Source organism: Macaca fascicularis, chromosome 9, assembly GCF_037993035.2.
Source record: "Macaca fascicularis isolate 582-1 chromosome 9, T2T-MFA8v1.1".
In the NCBI taxonomy this organism is placed as follows: Eukaryota; Metazoa; Chordata; class Mammalia; order Primates; family Cercopithecidae; genus Macaca; species Macaca fascicularis.
The window spans coordinates 4,527,921-4,548,203 of NC_088383.1; positions in this window are offsets into that span (position 1 = coordinate 4,527,921).

Genomic DNA, 20,283 nt, shown 5'->3' on the forward strand with positions numbered 1-20,283 from the left:
TACAAGTGATATTAGGTCATTAAGACAATAGAAAATAATTTGATGAGAATCAATTGCTTGATTTACGAAATCAATTGGTTTACTATTTTGTTTGCTTAAGAGGAGATGAAATAAACTCCAATCACACTCCTAAACGATAAATCTTTATTGTTGCTACACTTTTCCATTCTATCTGCATTGAGAAACTAGTTTTTGGAACTCACTGTAAGAGCCATAGAATGGGAACAGGCTGAATCACTGAGTAAGAGGGAAAAAGGTTTTGCACAAGGAAGACGTGCAAGTGGAAGATCTGACGTGGTTTGAAAAGCCATGGGGCTTTGACTCACATACTGAGGCATGGAGGAAATGCCACTAAATTCCTACCAAAGCACACTCTGAACGTCGACATTATACTAAAGCGAATAACAAACAGGGGGCAAGAACTGCAGGCACCACCAATTGCATTAAAGTCTGACAAATTCTGGCTCCCAAAGAATTCCTTGGGAAATCCATTGAGATGAGGATTCTCAGACCAATTCCCTAGCATTCAGGGGAAAAGAAAAGTTTTTTAAAAATCCCCAAATTAAAAGCCAATGCCTTTAAATGCTCCAGGCATTGATTTGAGATGTTACACTTTTTGAAGCCAGACTTGGTACTTTTTGGTATATTGGGCACAGAGTCTCACTGGTACTAAGCTTATTTGATGCTTCGGTGTGTTGGGCACAGAGCTTGCCCTGGTATGTAGCTTATTTGTAAGTTTCTATAAATTGTTGCAAGTCAGCTGTAGGAAAAGCAGGCATCTTGAGAAGTCCTGGTAATTATTCCAGAGTTCTAGGCTTCCATTAAAAAATAAAAAAAATAAAAACTTAGCCCTGAGTCTTGTGAAAAAGACAAATGGAGATTATCATTTAGCTACCTAAGGAGAGAATAAAGAAAACAAATTATTATCCTAAAATACTAGTGATGATTTACCTAATTAATCTTTGACAGCTTGAAATGTGTCCTCAGCAATGGTAATGTGATAGTGTGTGCTCAAGGAACACTAGATTAATGAAGCACAGATATAAAAATTGCATCTGTTAGATTATGTAATTCTCTCTGAGTAATTTTAATTACTGGGTATTTCAGGACCTTCCAAATCTTAGAACAAAAATGTCTTATTTTATTTTTAAGAAAACTTACTTTGAGTTTTCCATCATGTTAAGTATTTTACTCATCGAGACCTTTTTTAAATTGTACGACTTTTTTTTTCCTTCTCTGATTTTGGCAGCATGGGGGAAGGAAGGTAAATGAACACAGATAAATTATCTAACAATTTGTTTTCATTTAACATCCAACAAGGGAGAGATTTGTTTCCTCTCCAGATTTTAAGAGATTTAAATAGGGTCGTTTATGTTCAGCTCAGTTAAGCTACTGATGATCATTCTGTTCTCTTGGCAGTAAAGTGTCCTCAGCCTATTATTTCTTTAGAACAATAAAATAGCCCGGGCTGCCCAAGCCATCATCCTACAATGGGTGGAACCATGCATAGATTATTAGCATACGCCCACGCTTCTGCCTCTGTTAGATCATGGCAAGGAGGCCTGACAGCATAGGCCTGCTTCTTGATAGAACAAAATAAAGAAGGCTAGCTCGTTCACGACAAGATCATTTATTAAGAACATATTCAATACTCAACAATTGCAAGTCTTGGGACATTTATAAAATAAAATAGACTTACACTCTTTAAAGTCATCCCAGGAGAATTCTTCCGTTGAAGGCTAAGGTGTTCCTCAAGCCCCTCGCTCGTGGAGAAGAGAGAGTAAAGTCATAACTGAGATGAGAACGTCGGTCCATGGCATTGTGAAATGGATGTGCGTGTTAGTATGAAGGGCATCACTTAGTTCATTTCCATCTGGCCAGTGTTTATTCTGTGCTTTTTGTATAAGGCAAGAGGGCAAAGAGGTATGCCCAGTCCTCTAGGAATCCCTAGACAGTTAAAAATTTTTGTCAAAACAGAGAATTCTTCTTCCAGCAATGTCCAACTGGCTGGCTTCTGACTCACCTTCCAACTCAAAACAATGAAACATACTATGTGTTAAATGTATCAACAGATACACACACACAATTAAAATCTGTTTGAAACTACAGCGCTCCCAAAGTACAAACCTCAGATTCCATAATTAAGAAAACTGAACACCAGTTAAAATTTCCATTTCAGATAAGCAATAGGTAATGTTTAGTATATATATGTTCCAAATATCGCATGGGACACTTGTCAAGAGTGATTAGTTACTGATGGACATTTGGGTCCATCAGTGACAGACTGGATTAAGAAAATGTGGCACATATACACCATGGAATATTATGCAGCCATAAAAAAGGATGAGTTTGTGTCCTTTGTAGGGACATGGATGCAGCTGGAAACCATCATTCTTAGCAAACTATCACAGGAACAGAAAACCAAACACCGCATGTTCTCACTCATAGATGGGAACTGAACAATGAGATCACTTGGACTCGGGAAGGGGAACATCACACACCGGGGCCTATCATGGGGAGGGGGTAGGGGGAAGGGATTGCATTGGGAGTTATACCTGACGTAAATGACGAGTTGATGGGTGCTGACGAGTTGATGGGTGCAGCACAGCAACATGGCACAAGTATACATATGTAACAAACCTGCACGTTATGCACATGTACCCTAGAACTTAAAGTATAATAATAATAAAAAATAAATTAAAAAAAAAGAGTGATTAGCTATCTCCCTTATGTTTCAATGTGACTTAGTGGCACACATTTGCCTACAGCAAAGCAGGAAGAACCTGAGGGGCTACCTTTCAGGACATCCTGACAGACAGGGCTTATTTTCCCTGCAAGGCACCTGTTGATTCTAAGCACGGCAGCTTAGAACCAGAGAGGCCAAGTGAGATTGCAAAACACCTGTGGAACTCAAGGAACACAATTTGACTGTGCCAGCCCACCAAGGAATACGGCCTTTATTCAACACTCCTTTGGCTAAGGTGTTAGGAATAAGGAGTGCTGTGAGTTTCACTGCATCCTCAAAAGGTGATTTAAGTCCTAATCCCTGTAGCCTGTGAATGTGACCTTCTTCGCTGATAGGGTCTTTGCAGACGATCAAGTTAAGATGATCAGAATGGGGCCTTCTCCAATACTATGGTGTCTTTATAAAATGCGCAGATTTGGACACAGACAAGCACATGGGGAGAGCACCACATAAAGATGAAGCCAGGGATGGGGTGAGGCTTCCAGACATCAAAGAGTGTCAGCAAAACCCCAGAAGCCAGGAGAAATGCCTGGAGTAGATTCTCCCTCACAGCTTCAGAAGAAATCAGCCCTGCCAATGAGATAGAATATATTTCTGCTGTTCTAAGCCACCCAGTTTTGGTAACTTTGTCATGGCAGCCTTGGGAAACTAAAACAAGGGTCAACTGGAGGCTGCGCTGCCCTAGGAGGGTTGAGGTCCAGCTCACTCCATGGCTGCAAATCCTGTCTAAATCATCTCCATTTGCTAAGTGCTCCCAAACATCCAGCTTGTCAGAAACCAAAAATAAGCCATCCTAGGAGGAGTACAGTAACATTCAAGGCCTCAGGATATTGCTACATACGCATGTTCAGCACCATATCAAAGCAACCAGGCGCAGAATAAAACAAAACGGAAACTACAACAACAAAAGAAAGACGTTATGAAAAGAAGCTCAAAATAATGAATCCTCAGGAAAATAAACACACTGAAATCATCATATTATCCCTTCGCATCCTTACCAAAACATCTTTAATTTAAAACCCTGAAGATGGCAGGTGTTGGCTAGAATGTGAAGCAGCTAGGGCTCTGCCTCTCAGACTGTAAAGTGGTGCGAGTATTCTGGAAAAGCATTTAGCGTTATCTACTAAGTTTTAACATACTCACTTCCTGTGCCCCAGCAACTGCATGCCTCGGCTTATCCTCCATACAAATGGGCACGTATGTGCACCAAAAGACACAAACACAGATATTCATAGCAAGATTGTTCATAATGGCTCCCAAATAGAAACAACTCAAATGCCCAAAAAGAGTAGTCAAATAGAATTCCATACACCAATGAAAAGGAACATGCTCAAGATGCATCCAGCAACATGAGTGAAGCTTTCTAGCATGGCATTCAGCAAAAGAGCCAGAAAGAAAGCTTTACATATTAGGTGATTCTATTTACATAAAGTCTGAGATGATAAAAACTAACTAGGGCATTAGAGACCTGGACCAGAGCTCACCTTTTGGAAGCAAGGTGGACAGAATGCCAAGAAAGGAGTACTTCTCTTGCGTGGGTGGGTTTTATTTCTTGACCATAAAGGTAGCTATACCATTGTGCTTATTTGGTGATAGTTTGTCAGGCTATACACTAATGACTTGAGTAATTTTTATATGTTTTTACGGTTACAATTTTGAAAAGTATTTATTTTTCATTTTCGGCTTCCATAGGTTTCAGAGGAACAGGTGATATTTGGTTACACGAATAAGTCCTTTGGTGGTGATTTGTGAGATTTTGGTGCACCCATGTCCCAATCTGCACCCAATTTGTAGTCTTTTGTATCTCACCCACTCACCCCCTTCCCACCCCTTCCCCTGAGTCCCCAAAGTCCACAGTATCTTTTTTTTTTTTTTTTTTTTTGAGATGGAGTCTCGCTCTATTGCCAAGCTGGAGTGCAGTGGCACAATCCACCTCCCGGGTCCAAATGATTCTCCTGCCTCAGCTTCCCAAGTAGCTGGGACTTAGGCATGTGCCATCACGCCCAGCTAATTTTTTGTATTTTTAGTAGAGACAGGGTTTCGCCACGTTGCCCAGGATGGTCTCGAGCTTTTGATCTCAAGATCTGCCCACTTTGGCCTTCCATAGTGCTGGGATTACAGGCATGAGCCATTGCGCCCGGCCCATTGTGTCATTTTTATGCCTTTGCATTCTCGTAGCTCAGGTCCCACTCATGAGCATCTCAGCCTCCGACTGACTGGATGAGACAAATGTATACATTAGGGAATGCAATCTATTGCACTCAGAGTCCACTGATTGAAGTATTAATCTCATCCCAAAACACCCTCCAAGTTGATGCATAAAATTAACCATTGCAACAAACAATGGATTAAAAAATAATGTTACGGGACGGTGGGCATTGTGAAGCACTGCGTTTTATGGAATTTGAGATGTACTTCAGCAATAGTACTTCCAAACTGGATAAACCACAGGGATACCAAGCTTTAATGCAGCAAGTCAAAATGTACTGGGCTATTTTACCAGAAGCTAACACCTTTCTAGAGGTGACAAATATTATCGGATTCTTGTTTACCATTTCAGAGCTACTTTATCTACACAAGAAGGCAATTATTTTCTCCTTTCTTGCACAATGGTAGTATACTATATTTGCTATTTTGCATAATGCTTCTTTCTTAACAGTATAAAATAAGAGATAATTTTATATTTTGACCAAAATATAAATAGTTTAAACATTCTTTATAACTACATAGTATTTGTAATTTTCATAATTTCTTTAAATACCAACCTAGTCATAAACATTTAGATTATTCCCAGTCTTTTGCTATCACCAAGAATGTTGCAATAAATAATCTTCTAGATAATTTATTTCAAATGTGTATGAATTACATCTATTGGGTAAATTCTTAAAAGTAAAAATACTAGGTAAAATGATACAATATTTGTGACTTTTATGCTATTATGAAATTTTCTTTCTAAAGGTGCATCTATTTGCACTCTATTGGTGATGTAAGAGAGTTTCTATTTCCTCTATGTGTATTAAACTGTTTGTTCTTTACCTATATGGTTAATAGAATATACTTCCATGAGTTTTAATTTGCATTTCTATTATTATAAATGAACTTGAGTATGTTTTCTGTTGCATAAGATCTGTTTGGATTTCCTGTCTTTAAACAATCTGATCATAAAATGTGCCCTTTTATCTATTGAGTTGTTGGCATTTCTAATTGATTTTCAGGAACTCTTTATATATTCATGAAAAGAGTCCTTTGTAAAATGAGTTAAAAGTGTTTTTTCTAGTTTATCATTTGTGTTTTGACTATGGCTGTTTTAAGCATGCAAATAGCTTTTGTTTTATGTAGCACAACTCAATCATCCTTATTTTTCATAACTCAAATTTTATATTCCATTGAAAAAGACTTCCTCATTCCAGGATTACTTTAAAAGTATCTTCAGGTAGTTTCTTCTTATAGATTTATTTATGTTTTGCATCTATATCTTGGATTCATCTGAAACTTATTCTACTCTAAGGCATGAGGTAGGAATTCAAATTTATCTGTGAAGGACATTCAACAATCTCATGAAACAATTCATGAGAGTATTTACCTTTTTTACAATTGTTAAGTAATTATCATTTGAAAAAATTTACAATTTCCAAATACAACTATAAACTTTGTAGCACTTTGAAATGTACTGGTAGAGAGGTAAACATGCGTGTGAGCTATTCAACATTACGTATTAATTTATGGCCTCCTTTTTAACTCAATGCATCCGCTCATCCCCATATACATTCTCTTAAGGCCTCTGTGGATGTGGATGCCACAAATTAGCAATCACTGCCACAGCCTCTCTGCGTCACATGGTGCATGATGTTAATTCTTCTCCTGTTTTCCTGTCCTCTAACTTTTCCTCAGTATCTGGTCATCAGTGAGTATGATTCATCATGACATAAAAGGCAACCATCACTGTTATTTTATCGTACTTTTAAAGTAAGAAGGGGAAAAGGTATTTGAAACCAGATTATCAAAGAACAGCAGAGACCCAGCATCATCATCAAACCTTCAGGAAGGAACTCAATTATATCCCATTAAAAAACTCAAAGCTCTCTTGAGATTGGGGCATATTAACACAACTCAAAGTTCGTTCAAGGTGTATTTCTAACTATTTTATTATATATAATCTAATTTTATCTTTAAAAATATGTGTTTGGTGGCTCAGGAAGGGCACCTGGGAAACCATGGAAGTGACTTTGTGGGGAGGGAAACTGAGAGTTCCACCTGGGAATCGCATTCCTGAGATGTCCTTTAGTCACATAGATGGAGATGTCAACAGGGCTGGATAAATTCACTTGGAAAAAAGCCAAGCTGGGAAAGATAGGTGGTCCCAAGACCAAACTCCGGGGCTGGGTGGAGTAGAAGCCTGCAAGAGAGACTGTGCGAGGTCAGATCCCACCGTCGAGGAACAGAAGGGGGCACCGAGGGCTCAAGTGGGAGGCCGTGAGAGAGGGGCCACTGGTGCTGATTGCTGGCTGCAGCCAGAGAGCAGGATGCGGATGGAGAATGCTCAGGTGAAGGTCTCAGTGATGGTGAGCATGCAGGCCAGATGCTGCTGGAAAGGGGTGTGAAGTTGGCGGGGAGACACAGCAAGATTAGCCCATCATTCCAAAATGATTGCGTGATGGTCGGGGAGAGAAGGTGGGCTGGACAGGAGGGAGCTTCAAGGTAGGTCGTTTTGTTTGCAAGATCTTACAGACCATAAAGGCAACAGGAAATGAAGACAGGGCTGCTGGGCGGTGGGAATCACCCAGGTGGGATCTTTGAGTATGACTTTACATGAAAGCCTGGATGACTTTGTCCTCCCATGACCAGCTGTCTGGTCTAAAGAGAGGGAACATGGTTGGGTTTAACCAGAAATAGAGCTTTTCCAGGTGAGGGGCCAGTCTTTAGTGAGAGGGAGATGTTCTTAAGTGTGGGAGATATTATAATGCATCTCAGAGAAGCTGGGGGTTTTGAAGGAGAAAGGAAGAGAAGAGATTTAGAAATGTAGACTCATGCTCGTTCTCTCTCTCTCTCTTTATCTCTCTCTCTCTCTCTCCTCTCTCTCTGTCTCTCTCTGTCTCTTTTGTAAAGGGGAACAAATCCAAATAAGCTTATGGTCTTATTCTACAAGATTCAAAAGAGTGGCTGACCCAGATGTCCCTTAAGCTTCTATAGTCCACCATACTCACAGCTTTATTCCTACCCTGTTATGACAGTCTCTCAACCGTGAGTTATACCAAGAGATACTTTATCACTAGATGAAGATGAAATGCCAAATTCTGTAACCCACTGACAGTAAAATTTTCAATCCAGCAGTTTTGTAGACTGTACTCTAAGTACATTCTAATTTGGGAAATAGAATAAGATCATCTTACATAAATTTCCCATCCATTCAGTACACCGTTTTCTATGTTTGAACTGTGATATACTATTAAAATAAGGAAGGCACTGTGTGGGCGTTGGTGGGAGTACCTTCTGAGATGTTGATATATGAGGTAACTGATCTACCTGATAACCTGCATGCTTTATAAATGAGCTGTTGAACTCTCTGCTAAATTTCAGTCTTATATCATGATCCAAAGATTCAATTGTGCATTTATTAAAGCGACAGCAGACAGTGTGATGCACTAGAGCTAGGGACCTACTCACTGAAGGGAGCACAAGAAAAAAAGGAAAAGCTTTCCGAGATATTGGGAAACTTTGAGACTAGAAGCATCACTTTGAATATGCTTGCTGCTTGCTGTAATGAAAACATTTTAAAGGGGGGGGAAAAACCCAGAAAACAAAACAAACCTAGTCATGAGTCTTCTAAATAACTTTTTATTTATTCTGGTGTCCTCTTCTCCAATTTTGCCTAAAAGCTTCGACTCCTAGATTTTGTCCCCACCCTCCAAACTTTGGGGAGGATATTTTTGGAAGTTTTAGCCAACATTTTCCAAATCTTGGTCCAAGGAACATTGTCAGGTTGGCTGCCTCAAAGTCTCTTTAGAAGCTTTGGAAAAATAGAGATTCCAAGGTCCTGTCCCAGAAATTCTGATTCAATGGGTTAAGACCTCTTAAATAGGGCTCAAGAATCTGCCCTTTGAAACGAATTTGCCCAGCCTATGATGATATGTAGACAGACTGGAAGATTACTACTCTCCATTGTCTAATGGGCAGTGCCACGGAGTCACTTTAAACCACTTACATAATAAAATCTACCAAATGTAATAAAGTGAATATAGTAAAATTAGAGATTCTAATTTCTGAATGCTGGTGCTTCTCTCAGCTCTAGAATTTCTAGAATGATTGGATCAAGAGCAACTGATAGGGTGAACTAGCATGTCCTCTGAAACCCCTGTTGGAGGCAAAACACTGAATTACATGCAATGAAGTCTCAGTGCACCATTCTTTACATAGCGTGAAGGAACAGACCACCAGCACCCTTTTGTTTTTCGGAGTGATAATGGTACTAGGACAAATTTCTTTTCTGATCTTCAGTGACCCTTGATTCACTGGGCAAGAACAAAAAGTTCATGTAACAGTTTATTACCTAAATGTAAAACCCGTTTATATATCATGACCACTTCCACTGTGGTGGCTGATTGTGGCGAAGACTCCAATAACCATGGACAATGGCACCACCACTGATAATTAGAAGGCAAACCTCATCAATGCTGATAGAAACTCTAGTTCAAGGTAGATTCATGTTAAGTATATTTGTGAACAGCTTAGTTATTAATAATTGTTGTATAGAATGTAAGTGGAAAACAGCAGTGTATCTAAATCAATACATTACTTTGTATAATAAATAATTTTTAAATATAAATTAGTAACCAAATTCATTAATCAGGGATTCTAAGTATATATTTAAATATATCACCTAAGGCTTTAAAACTTTTTAAAAACTTACATTCTGAAAATCTCATATTTTGAAAAATATAATCTAAAGCTCTAAAAGTTTCTATTTTTCTATCTCTCCCAGGGAAAATGAATGGATGCCCTTATATTAGGGATTGTCTTATATTCATGTCTGTAAGTTCCATAGTAATCATTATTTGTTGCTACCTAGGTCCACAGGCATCTATCCTCAACTTATTTTGGGATGCTTTAGGGCCCTGGTGAAGACGCAGTTACTTGCTTCCCAATATTCCTCCTCTCCTTCTTTTCCTATTTTGTTTGTCTGAGATAGGGTCACTCTATGTTGCCCAGGCTGGTCTTGAACTCCTGGGCTCAAGGGACCTACTGGCGAATCCTCCTGAGTCTTCTTCTTTTTTAGTAGTAGAGTTCCTGACTGTCAAGAAGGTACACAGCCGCTTGGAGTAGAAACCACATTTGCAGGCCTCCCTTCCAGCCAAGGGTTGCCAGGTAATGAAGTTCCCGGCAATGATTGGCAGTGTGGGTGCAGCTTCCAACGACTCCCTTAGGTGGAGTGGGTACCCTTTTCTTCCCACCTTCCTGCCAGCTGGTGGAACGTGGGTGCGAGGACAGACAGCCAAGCTGTCATCTTGACAGAGGGGAAACCCCAAAATTGGGCACAGCAGGGCCTGGAGATAGAAGGAGCCCTACATCAATCTGGGATGGGCCGGGCACAGTGGCCCATGCCTGTCATCCCAGCTCTTAGGGAGGCAGAAGTGGGAGGATAGCTTGAGCCCAGGAGTTCAAGACCTGCCTGGGCGATATAGCAAGTCCCCATTCTCCACAAATATGAAAAAAAAAAAAAAAAAAAAAAAAAAAAGACAATCCTGGGATGACTACCTCCACTTCATAGACTTCATAAGAGTAATAAATCCCACCTTGTGGAAGCTACTGTCAGATTGAGTTTTTCTTATTTGCCATCAAACCTAATCTTTTTTATTTTAAGCTCCAAGATACATGTGCAGGACATGCAGGTTTGTTTCGTAGGTAAAAGTGTGCCATGGTGGTTTGCTGCACCTATCAACCCATCACCTGGTATTAAGCCTGACATGCATTAGCTATTTATCCTGATGCTCCTTCTCCTCCCAATCCCCCAACAGGCCCTGGTGTGTGTGTTGTTCCCCTCCCTGTGTCCATGTGTTCTCATTGTTCAGCTCCCACTTATAAGTGAGAACATGCAGTGTTTGGTTTTCTGTTCCTGTGTTAGTTTGCTGAGGATAATGGCTTCCAGCTCCATCCACGTCCCTGCAAAGAACATGACCTTGTTCCTTTTTGTGGCTGCATAGTACTCCATAGTGTACATGTACCACATTTTCTTTATCCAGTCTATCATTGAGGAATATTTGGGCTGATTCCATGTCTTTGCTATAGTGAATAGTGCTGCAATGAACATGTGCTTGTGTCTTTATAGTAGAATAATTTCTATTCCTTTGGGTATATACCCAGTAATGGGACTGCTAGGCCAAATGGTATTTCTGCATCAAACCTAATCTTAACTGATTTTGATCCCTTACAGGTTGACATTTTAGGTGGTTGAAACTTAATCTGGCACCCCTCAAATGATTTACCTCAACTTTAGCCAAATTTTTTTTTAAAAAAAAGACAGTACAAAACAGAAAAAGAGAAAACTAAGGACAGCTTGCCATCAGGCTGGTAACTGTTTCTCCACTCAATCACTCAGGGCCAGGAATAAGCAAAGGGGTGGTGAGCCAGGTGTCCGGCTGGCAGGGTGGAGAATGGGCTCTTGTGTCACCAAATCCATCTGTAGATAATTAACAGCTGGCTGGAACAGGTAACCAAAGCCAGCCATTTCTGATAAGGCCAGAGGTGAATTACTTCCATGATGAATGCCGTGTCTGTCTGCAGAAGAGCGAGACGGAGTATAGACGCTGGCGTGTTTGATGAAAGGCAGTTCGTGGATGTAAAATACGATTGTACACTATTACTCATTGAAATGGTTTGCAGCAAAGACAGATTCTTAGAGGCAACTGGCTATATAGTCTCTTTTTTTTAATAGCATATGTGTCAGCCAAACAGACATATGCCTTAACAGCTTTTAATTATTTCTACTGTTTGCTTACTTCTTTGCATTAAACATGACTTTAGTCTTTTGCATATTCATCTGAAATCTTCATTCCCTCACCCTCAGTAATAACTTCTTTAATAACTGCTGCCAGGTCTGTGGGGATTTTTGTAAAAACAATCATCCTTTCTTCAAACCAAAACATTCCTATTTACCTTGAAGTTCTTTTTTTTTTTTTTCTATTCATAGTTTCTGCTTATCCTTCCTGGCAGGAGGGAAGTTTCGATGGCTCCCGCACGCACTAACTTGTTTGTTAACTCTGCGGTTCAGAGCAACCCTGTTTTACCATGAATCCCCTGGCAGCCTGACAGTTTCACTCACAGGTGTGTCTTGGGGCAAAGTCATCCCTGGTTCTAGGTCTAACTCCATTAATTTCATAGAGGATTCTGAAAAGGATTTATAGCATGGTATTACTAGGATTGTGTTGGTTTGCATTGAATAGAAATAGTGTGTCACAGGAGAAGACAAAAGAGATTTTTTTTTTCTTGTGATGGAGTTTCACTCTTGTTTCCCAGGCTGGAATGCAATGGTGGATCTCGGCTCACTGCAACCTCTGCCTCCTGGGTTCAAGCGATTCTCCTGCCTCAGCCTCCCAAGTAGCTGGGATTACAGGCATGAGCCACCACGACCAGCTGGTTTTTTGTATTTTTAGTACAGACAGTGTTTCACCATGTTGGCCAGGCTGGTCTCGAACTCCTGACCTCAGGCGATCCTCCTGCCTCGGCCTCCCAAAGTTCTGGGATTACAGGCATGAGACACCATGCCTGGCTCAAAGAGAAGTTTTTATGTGGTTCACCTTCGACCTTCATCAGGGTGACTCAGGAGACACATTCTGAAGCCACTCTCCAACACCTGTGCTTTTTGGCGGGTATTTTTCATAAAGGAACGATTTGAACAATGAAGGAGAAAATGTAGCCTCGCAACTTCATTCGTAAATAATCCAGACTAACCACATGGTGTACAATGGATCAACGTGCAGAATCGCTTACTTTGGATGAGATCAGCCCTAGAATGAAAGCAAAACCGAGATGATGGACGGCGCAGGCTCCTTGGAGATCCGCGTTCATGACACCTGCAAGGACTATGGCAAGCTGCCAACCAGACATGAAATTAGCAATTAGTTGCATATTCTTCTGAGTGGGTCACGTGCTCCTTCCAATCCAGGCACATCTCTTTCCATCTGGCAGGGGTGTGGTGTATTTCCAGAGGGTTTCAATGCGCAATCTGGCAGCGCAGTGCTGGCAGTCCTGGCACAGGATGCCTGACCACACCGACATACACATATTTGCATCGGCCTTTCCCTCTCTCCACTCCTCCCACCCTGCCTGCTCCTGTCACTCCGACCTCTGATCATTTCTGTTCTCCAGACAAGCAGGATGAGCAGGAAAGAGCCTGGGACTTTAAGTCAGAGAATGCCAGTCCAAACCAGGGCTGTTTGATAAAATGCAGATGCCCAGTTACGGTGCCATTCCAGGGAGACAATTTTTATTTTAGTAGTAGTGTGTCCTAATGATTAATTATTTCTTGTGTATTTGAAGTTTCAGTTTAATGGGCATCCTGCATATTTGCTTAATACGGTTAAATTTGGCAACCTTGGTCCAAGTTTAATTTCTGTCGCAAATTTAGACAAGCCATTTAACACTGGAGGTTCTCAGTTTCTTGATTGCCAGGAAGGGGTGAGTGGCTGCGAAGGGAAAAGGATCAGCAGTAGGATTATTTCCCAATTTCTGGGACTCTGTTCACCAATTCAATACCTATTGTTCTATTAACAGATTCTTGCTGAAAATCTCCAGTGTGCCAGGCAATGTGATCCGTACAAACCAACATCAAAGATGAGTAAGATGTAGTCCTCAGGAATTAATAGCTTTACAGAAGTTTATAGCATTTTACCTTTATGGTAACCCTATGATTCCATAGTTATGATTTCTGCTTTATTCATGAGAAAAATAAAACATAGGGAATTAATCGCAAAAGTGGTAAGGGGGATGGACATGAATGTACTTCCACAGTCAACCACTCTTTCTTACAACGCAGCCTCCAACGTCTCTCAAATGACAAGGCAGAATGGAGTCTGAGCACTAAATGTACTAGACGCCTGTGATTGGTAGATTTCCATGCTTACTCTGTCATCTTTTTGCACACTTTAAGGCCTTCCTGAGTCTCAGAAGAACCAAGTGGAGTTGTTGCTAAGGCGAGCTATGGTACCATGGTGAGCTGGACCTCACTGTTTTCTTGTGGGAGTCATTTCAAGAGAGTTCTCTGTAATGACGCCGTGTCCTTTGCGTACATACAACATGCAAACACAAGCTGTGTCATTAATGAGACAACCCAGATTTCTTATTCTTTCTCTGACCTTCCCCCTGCAATCCTCCTTCGATGGGATGTGGGGAACTTTCCGAAGGACTGAAACCCGGGGGACAGGGGAGGATGTTTACTGAGCACATTACTTAGAATAAAAATAGCTGAAAGCTTCATGATATCTTTTTAGGTTATGTCAAAATGTCCCTGGGGTGAAAATGCTGGTACCAAAAGAGTCACATGAAAATGTCACGCCCAGATGGAGAGACGGTTCATGCTTCGTCATAAACATTTGCCTTAGAATGCAGAGTTTTCCACTCACTCTGTTTATTTTTCTGAATTCCTTAGGCCACTCCTCCCAGCAATACTTAGTTCTTTTGAAAACAAGAACCAGAATTCCCCTCTATGAAGTATATAAAACCTGCAAAGGGTTTAGAGATACGCTGGGAAAAAATTGAATACAAAACCCTCAATACTTAAGTAATTTTATGACTTCCTTCTTTCCTGAAGAGCCGTCAATCATGCAACTCCTTGAGTATAATATTGTAAGTTCCCATTGTCCACACTTAGATAAGTATCAGGACCAAGCTCCACTCATATATTTTGTCTCTCCATCAATATCGTGAGTACATAAAAATATAGTTCTTGTCAATGTGAAGTAGATGCATTCAGCAAGAGTGGGGCTGGTCCTTCCTCCAACAAAACTACGAGAGTAGAGAGAGTTTGCCGAGCTACTGACTGCTGTCTGGGTACAGGGATCCGCGGTGGAGAGTCGCTCCTTTCCACCTTTCCATCCCTGGGGTTCACAGACCCTGTTCTTCTGTGGGTGTCCACAGGTCCAGAGGTGCAATCCTGCGGTGGGATGTCATAGGACGTGACCACAGGCCTTGTGGGGAGACTCTGCAGGTCTGCCACGGGGATGTTCCCTCTGTGATCCCCCTATTCCAAGTTCATCTCTCTTCCTTTGTCTCCTTCATCCCCTTTGGAACATCTCCCAGGACCTAGGGTTCCTCCGGAGTCTGATGGCCCACTCCACGATGACACTGCAGCTGGGCCAGCCTCCTCTCCTTGTGCCCGCATCCCACCGCCGGGGGTCCCTGCCTTGAGCTGTAATCCCTGGAACCGAGTCTCCCTATTTTACAAAGTCTCAGACAACCACCCAATGCTTAAGATTTTTTTTTTCATTTTGTAATTTTTTTTAACTTAATTTGATTTTAAGTTCCAGAATTCATGTGCGGGACGTGTACGTTTGCTGTGCCATTAAAAAGTGGGCAAAGGACATGAACAGACACTTCTCAAAAGAAGACACTTAGGCGGCCAACAAACATATGAACAAAAGCTCAACGTCACTGATCATTAGAGAAATGCGAATCTTAAGGTGTTTAATGATGGGAAAAGTCTTGATGGGGCTCATCCAAAGTGCACTTGCTTTATACCAAGAGACCTGCTTGGAGATGATAGGCTCAGTCGACTGAATCTCCAGTAGGAGTGGGAGATCCTTGCTTGAGCTCCTATTATATACTCAGCAGATGAAAAACTTTTTTTTAAAATCGAATTTAACAACAGCCTTCTCATGTGGACATTATGTGACAGTTTTTATAGAAGGAAATTGAGGCTTAGAGTTGCTAAGTGACCATGGTCCCAGATCACAAGCATGTGAGTGACGGTGAAGAGGTTTAATCCAAACCTATCTGACTCCAAAGTTCCCAACCATAGGAGGTATTTAGACAACGATTCACTCCACTCACACAGACCGTCAGGTACACCTGGGGGACGGTGCCTGTTGTCACCACAATTGGTAATTATCCCATCTCCTGCTACAGACGTCTAATCTCTGTGGGCTAGAGCAAATCTTCTACCCAACAGATGTTATTGTTACACACTCTCAAATGGAAAGAGAACGACTTGACTTGTTGAGAAAAAAAGAGCAGCAGGTCCTTACAAAATCGCATAGTTGTTAGGACACAACTTTTGAAAAAGAAAGGTGTGAGCTCAAATAAGCAAATTTAAAGTAACCAATTAAGATGGAGAAATCTTGCAAAGAACCTTCTACAGTTGATATACAGGCCTTAAGAAAGAATCCTGAAATCAAAAGCATCACCCAGGAACACTGAGAACACCAGTTTTGACAGTTTTGACCAAATGACTCCCTTAGTGGTTCCTAATCACCCACAGAATTGAGGCCAAATTCCCTGTCATGGAGTGGAAGGCACATCTCAAAGTGGCTCAAATCTGCCCGTCCAGCCTCACAGACATCACGCACCGACCTGAGGTGCCTGGACTCTATCTTCTTTACTTTTATTTTTTGTATATTTGCTGTTTAAAATGTTTAGTATTTATTAATGATAACATGAATTTCCAAATGCTTTAGTGCCTCTGGCTGGAAATCTCTTCCTAAACTGTGTGTGATGAGCAAAGCCGCGCATGTTAAGATCCAAATGAATGCCTGCCACCTCTGTGTGCTATAGGATTCTGTGAGTCCTGGTCTTCACTGATGAGAGTCACCTGCCACCACCTTTGCTAAGCACCTCCTCTGTGCTGTGCGTTGTACTCAACTTATCTCATTTTAATTTTATGAAATAATGTCTCCAGAACATACTATTATCCTTAATTTATAAATCTGAAATTGAGATTTAGGAGAAAAAAAGGTTTAATTTTCCTATAGTTACATCATTAGTGAATTCCAAACCAAGGTTTAACTCAAGTAGCTTTGAGTCTGAACCCTAAAACCAACAAAATTAATGAATGATATTCTCAAATGAAGATGTCCTCTAATTTGGCTAAGTCTGCAGCTATAATTTTAGAATAGAAGTCTTTTTTTCTAATATATGTTTAAGGTAACCAAGGGAAATTCCAGGTCCAGTTCACCTCTTTTTCCTGCATGGGACCTTTCATTCTAGGTTATAACGTGGCCACATTTTTTTAAAAGAGGAACCAGCTGGAGCTATGGTTCCCAGGATGTGATTTCCAACCTGTAGCCCCTATCTTCTGAGAACTTTCTAGTTCTGCCCATTTCTGGTCCTCACCCCAGCCCCCCAGAATCAGAACCCTGGAGAGAGGCCCAGGAATCTGTCTAAGTCAGTCTTCCTAGTGAGTCTCATGTGCGCCCAAGTTTAAGAATAGCTGAGCTGGAGGAGGAAGAGCAGGGTCGTCAGCAGTGTGCAGGTCAATCACCACCTGTGCATACCTGGGAGCATCCAAGATCACGGTTCCCAAACCAGGCTGCGCATTGGAACTACCTGGGTAGCGTGCAAATCCATCCACCTGGCACTGGGATTAAAGGGTCTGGGAGCCACTTGGCATTGGGAGTTTGAGTGATTGCTGTTGGGGATCCTCTGATTGGAAAGAAACAGCAGCACATCCGTCATTACCGGGAACTGCAGAACAGCCTTCAGTAATCGGAGATAATCCAATAGCTTAAGCAGGTTCAGCTTTGTGTGTGTGTGTGTGTGTGTGTGTGTGTGAGGGCAGCCTACAATTCTTCTTGAGGACACCCCTGACTTCAGGGCCAGGCTGACCTCTAGCCAGTCTGTGGGCTCCCAGACAGAGCGCTCCATCTCTCAGACTTGCACTGTAGTTTGCCAAGTGAGATCGCAAAACTGTGTTAGTGCAAGTGAACTTTTCCAGGTTTAATGTTTTAAAATCTGAACTGTGCTTAGGACACATAACAATTTGTTGCACAACTGGTGGATTTAACCGGGTCAGCTTGCCGGGGCAGGTATTGGTCTTGGTCCCATTGGCATCCCATAAAGTGATTAAACTAGAAATCCTGGAAATTTATGTCCATAGACTGGTATAGTTTATAAATTCTTAGGAAGAAAACTGGTTGGCAATAATAATAGCTATGGATTGAGTAGCTACTATGTGCTAAAGGCTTGATATAATTTATCTCAAATTTTTTAACAACCCTACTAAGCATAGAGAAATTAATTTGCCAAAGTTGCAAAGCCAGTAAGAGACAATAATGTGTGTTTGTACCTGTCCAACATTTCTTTCCCGCTTAGTCTGCTAATGCTTAGGGACTTATCTCTTCCCACTCCTCTAGGGCTTCTGATTCAAGTTGCGCCCCCCATCACCACCCCAACCACATGGGTGAGCACAAGATCAAGGATTGGTCAATCATGGGTCCCTTCTGGCCATGCTGATTGGCTCAGAGATGGACAAATGACTTTGATCTAGACAATCAGATGCCTTCCCTGGGATTTTATATAGGGTCACTGAGAAAGGTCCTTTCTCTCTTTCTTATGGCATTCTTGAGATGAGATTAAACTGCATCTGTCTGCAACCCAACCCTCCTCTCAATGCCTACCATTAGCTCACCTACATCTGCCTCAAGGGAGAATAAAATCACAGTGAAAAAAGAGAGAGGAAAGGAAGAAGCCCTGTACTCCCTTTTTCCAAAATTGCCAGGCCAGCTCCATTCCTGGCCTTTTCCATTCCATAGGATTCATTCCCTTTTTCCACAAAACTAGCCTGAGCTGGATTTCTGTCACTTCCAACCAGTGTACTGGCTAGACCACGGAACTCGGATTTCAACCTCTGTCTTTTCCTCTGACTCAGTTCCTAAACACAGCTCTGCGATGAGAAGAGGAGGTACAAATCAGTGCCGTTGTTGCTGGTGGTGTTTCTCCCTCATGTCTCCAATTTCAGACCCAGGCCTCACCAAGGCACACTCAGGCATTGTCTGGTAGGTGACAATCAGACCTGTATCTTCAGTCCTATTAGGCCTTGTGCAGGAAGGATGATGGCTTGCCTGCCATTTGACCTGGCAGATAAATATTCACAGGAATTGCTGTCCACTCGTTAAATCAGTATGCCTCAAACCTGTCTTATGATCTCCATCCCAGCTCAAAAAATCTTCCAAGATTTTCAATTACTTATAAAAACGTGGTCAGGCGTGGCTGCTCATGACTGTAATCCCAGCACTTTGGGAGGTCGAGGCAGGTGGATCACTTGAGGTCAGGAGTTCAAGATCAGCTTGGCCAACGTGGGGAAATCCTGTCTCTACTAAAAATACAAAAATTAGTTGGGCGTGGTGGTGCATGCCTGTAATCCCAGCTACTCGGGAGGCTGAGGTCAGAGAATCACTTGAACCCGGGAGGTGGATGTTGCAGTGAACCAAGATCATACCACTGCATTGCAGCCTGGGTGACAGGGCAAGACTCCATCTCAAAATAAAAAAAGAAATATATATATATATACACACACACACATATATATACACACACATATATATGTATATATACACACACACACACAGAGTTATAATTTTCCCTCCGTCATTAAATAGAAGTCTTTCTTCGTATTCATCATAGACTGAGAGGATTCGCTTCCAGGAATTACTGAACCTGAGCAAACACACACACGTGTAACTTAATAACAGTAAAATCAGATTGAAGTGAACATCCACAGCAGCCTTAAAATAGGAAAAACTAATACCGCAGCATCCTGAAGTCTGTCTGTGAACAGGGAGAGGTAAGAGACGAGAAGGAAAAGACCTTTGCTGTTTACTAACTATTTCTGAATATGAGTCAAAATTGTAATATGAAAACTCCCTCCTAGTGAGGTTTCCCCTCCAAGCAGGTAACGTATGTGCATCTCTGCTGCATCTCGCACTGAAGCCGAGGTCAAGCAGTGTCTCCCAGACGATCATGCGCACCTACATCATCAGGGCAGATGTTGAAATGTAGGTTCTGATAAAGCATACCTGAGAGCGAGTCCAGGAATGTGTCTTCCTGAAGAAGCAAGTTGGGAGATTCGGATGCATACAGCCCTCTGAATATCTGTAAAGGTCCAGGGTTCCTGTGATTGTCTTGATTCCTGGTTCTCCTTTGAGGTTGCATTTTGTGTTCTTTTCATTCCATACAAAGGTGGGTTGTTTCAGGTGAACCCTAGACATTTCTCTTCCTTTACTTTTATTTCCCTGGCTAACACTTTGCGCATTACATTAATTATAGATTTTTTTTTTTTTTTTTTTTTTGAGCTGGAGATCGCGCTGCAGTGGCGCGATCTCGGCTCACTGCAAGCTCTGCCTCCCGGGTTCACGCCATTCTCCTGCCTCAGCCTCCCAAGTAGTTGGGACTACAGGGGCCCGCCACCATGACCGGCTAATTTTTGTATTTTTGGTAGAGACAGGGTTTCACCATGTTGGCCAGGATGATCTCAATCTCTTGACCTTATGTTCCACCTGCCTTGGCCTCCCACAGTGCAGGGATTACAGGCGTGAGCCACTGTGCCCGGCCAA